The sequence below is a fragment of the Palaemon carinicauda genome, chromosome 23, assembly GCF_036898095.1.
Source record: "Palaemon carinicauda isolate YSFRI2023 chromosome 23, ASM3689809v2, whole genome shotgun sequence".
NCBI classification, from domain to species: domain Eukaryota; kingdom Metazoa; phylum Arthropoda; class Malacostraca; order Decapoda; family Palaemonidae; genus Palaemon; species Palaemon carinicauda.
The window spans coordinates 107,274,553-107,278,543 of NC_090747.1; the positions used below are offsets into that span (position 1 = coordinate 107,274,553).

Genomic DNA, 3,991 nt, shown 5'->3' on the forward strand with positions numbered 1-3,991 from the left:
ATATAACTTGGTGTAATACAAGGGGTATTGCGTTTGTCAACATTAGAATGCATATTTTAAGGGTGATTTTTTTTTTCAAACGCGCGCGCACAACATGAATATATATATATGTATATATATATATATATATATATATATATATATGTATATATGTATATATATATGTATATATGTATATATATATGTATATATATATATATATATATATATATATATATATATATATATATATATATATATTACATATACATACTTAAGGTTTCTATCTAGAATACTTCAGATTTACTTGTATTGACCTAGGAACCATCTCCAACAAATTAAAAGATATATGCAGTAATATTAAAAGTAATACGCATTGAAAATGCAGGTGCTTTTTGTTATGGATTTATGTATCTTTAATTAAGTCTCACGTAATCGAATTGAATATTATATTTATAGTGGTCGTCATTTTATACAAGTTTTCAAAATATTTATTTCATTCACCTGTAGGAAACTAAAATCGGGTTTGATATGTGCGTGATAAAAAAACTGGTAAAGAAAAATACACAGGGATATTTTAATTATAAAACAGCCATCCGTAAAACAAAAAAAAAAAAAAAAAAACTTATGATATAACACGAGCATAATTTCTTCGAAAATTCACAGAATCTCCAAATCTTGAAAGATGAACGACGACAAATCTTGTCGATATGAACACAGTGCTTAAGGAGATTGTACATTAAGGTGTTGATTATTACCTCCGTCAATGAAGTTGTAAGGCTGTTATATTTTATCCCCTTTTTGTGTGTTTGTTATTGTGCGTTTGTTTGTTTGTGAACAGCTTCCTGGCCACAATTTTAATCTTGGAGTAATGAAACTTGCAGGGATGAACTTGTGTAAAAAGTGGGAAATTATTAAATTATGGAAGGTCAAAGTCAAAGGTCAAGGTCACAGTCAAGCAAAATGTCCAATTCCCGTAATCAGTCATAAGTTTGGACATCGTTGTTACAGAGATTTCAAACTTGGTTCATATTTGAGTGTATGAAAATCCATGCCAATTAATACATGTCAAGGTCTAGAAATAACCTGCCGCGGCGGAGGTCTGCGCTCTACTGCTTGCCCCTCTAATTATATATAGATATACTAAGTTGTTGGGGAAACAAAGATTCACTTTTAGAATATAAACCTCGTAATTTAAACGCAGTTTCAAAGGTTAAGTAACGGAACTAGAAACGTAAAGTGGATCACCTCAACCATATTAAAAAAAGAAGTTGGATATGAAGAATGCCACAGTTTAATCAGCAAGTGAACAAGTGAAGTTATCGTATTGCGTACAAAATTTATTGCTACAAAGCGGCACATAAAAATCCATTCTATTGTTTGAAAATATTTATTTAATGAAAATAATCTTGGGTCTTTTATGTCATAAACCTCAGATCATTTCTTGGTTGATAGAAACATTTTGTTGTTGTGCTATGTACCACTCTACTAACAACCAGGTACTTAATTCCTGGCTGTTGTCAAAAGGGAAGTTTCATTGAGTGGGGGTGAAGTGTTCTGATTCGTTCAGAAATAGAATCCTGGAACTTTCACTGGTGGAGAGTGTCTTAACCTTTGGATTATGAGATTGCATATACGAGTGAGATATCTTTAGTAGTGACTTACAACACAACAGCTAAAAGCGCATAGACTTGTGGTAGTGTTGCGGTTATATGAAACATTTCTGTACTGACACAAATCATTAACGTTTCATGTACATTAGAAAGCCTAAAAATACTTATATGTTATTACGGAATGGGTGTTTGTCGGTGAAAACTCTTACAACTGTATCGAAAAAAATGTCTTTTCGAAGTCTTATTTCAATGGAGATTTCAATGCGTTGCAACTGGATGGAGTAAAAGGAAACACTCAAATTTACTGTCTTATGGCCTCATCATCCTTGTCAATGCCAATGCGATGATTGTAATAATGAAAAATATCATCAGTGTAACCAATGTTGCCAGCATTATTATTACTAGTCTCTGGTAAGGATTGGGAACTCCAATTTCATCATCAGATTTACAAACGCCCGCCAGTTAAAAATAAATCATGAAAAACCTGGGATGATCTGAGGTAACCATGTGTTTGTACTGCTCAAAATCGCAAATAAAAAACTATATAGACGTATAATAAAGAACACGCGATCAAAGTTACGCGGTCAAATTGAAGAGAAATAAAAAGTCAATACCTGAGCCTTTAGGGAACAGACAAGTTGACCCTTCAAATCTTTTGAGGCCGTGAGTTTCGATCATGCATCACTCCCTCTACCCCCAAACACACACACACACACACACACACACACACACACACACACACACACACACACACACACCGGCGCGTGCATACAATTCTCTTTTCATAGACTAGTTTCATACATTTACAAATTGACTTTCTTGCACCTGTAATAAAAAGCTCAAGAGAGTGAATGGGGCGGTATACCGTTACCCACATATTTCAGGTGATGAATATCAATGTGCTGAATAACAAAACACTGTGAATACTTAAAATTTATGACGTTATTAAATAGCGCGATTGCTTCTTTGCCTCTAGATATCAGCCTACACAAATGCACTTGAGAATGTTTCAAAACAGCCAATGTCATCGCCATTTCCGATCGTATGATCACTGTCACCTTGACCGACCATGGGACGAATGCTGTTATCACACAGTAAGGTTGCTATTTCCAATCTTCATACACTGAAACATTTATGATACACGAGGCTTTAGTGAAACACAACGTTCCTTTCTGAGTTCAATTTTCCAAGTTGAGAGGGTAGATGATTATCAGTTCATACCGCGGTCTGTCCCATTTATCACACTAGAACTGAATTTCACCTAAAGAAACGCTTGTACGACGGTTACTCAACGTCGAAAACACCTCTAGGTAGGTTAATTAGAATGCGATATGCTACACCAATACCTCTGGAGGTCTCTCACGTACCTTATTATCAACTTTTCAAATGCATGGCGGATCTAATATCGCACAGATTAGTAATTTATCACCAAACACTGTTCTGTCACAGCTAATGCGAAGAAAGAGAAAATAGAACGGGTAGGAATCTTTCTAAATGCTGGTCTACTGTGGCAATGTTCGTAATCTTGCCTGGCAGGGTCCGGTCCAGCCTTGCCAGAAACGCCTGCCTGTCTCCAGTAGCCCCTGGTAAACACGTCGTACTTGGGCCCATTTCCAGATGTACGATTCAATGCACCTGTCTGTGATAAATTACTTGCGTTACGATAATGCACCTGTAGCGACAGGGTAAGCGTAGATGGGTTGTCTAATGCTTATCATACTATTTTACCACCAATTGACAGGTGTCAGAGGCTTGGCAGACGTTTAAAGGCATTATATGTCTTGTAATCTGTGTACTAGTCACTAGGATGTTATTCTCTTATGGCATCATATACGCTGTAAGTCAACAATGGGTTTAACAGTCACTTCGACATCATGAGACTTGCACTTTTCGTAAACATTCTCCTAGTGTGAGAGTATATACTGTGTGTGTGTATATATATATTTATATATATATATATATATATATATATATATATATATATATATATGTTTGTATATATATATATGTATATATATATATATATATATATATATATATATATATATTATCTACCTACAACATAAGCTAGTCACAACTCGAAGAGCTATGGAGAGAATAATGATGGGAATAACACCAAGAGACAGAGAAAAAGCACCATGGGTACGAGAGCAAACTAAAGTAGAAGGTAGTCTATCAACTTGTAAGAAAAAGAAATGGACATGGGTAGGACAAATAATGGGAATAACGGATTATAGATGGACATTAAGAATAACAGAATGGGTCCTTAGAGATTTCAAAAGAAATTGGGGAAGGATGAGAAGGTGATGGATTGAAGAACTAAGAAAATTTGTAGGTGTAGACTGGTATAGATAGACCATAAACAGACGCGAGTGGAAGGACGTGTCTGAGGCCTTTGT

General features: G+C 35.1%; 1 protein-coding gene across 1 annotated transcript in view; it reads right to left on the bottom strand.

The window, feature by feature from the left end:
• Nucleotides 1-3,154, bottom strand: part of LOC137617724 (sodium- and chloride-dependent GABA transporter 1-like) — a 30,975-nt gene extending 27,821 nt beyond the window's left edge. The window contains exon 1 of the mRNA XM_068347720.1: nt 2,960-3,154. The gene's annotated coding sequence lies outside the window, so the exon portion shown is untranslated. The remainder of the gene's footprint in view (nt 1-2,959) is intronic.
• Nucleotides 3,155-3,991: the final 837 nt, after the last annotated feature.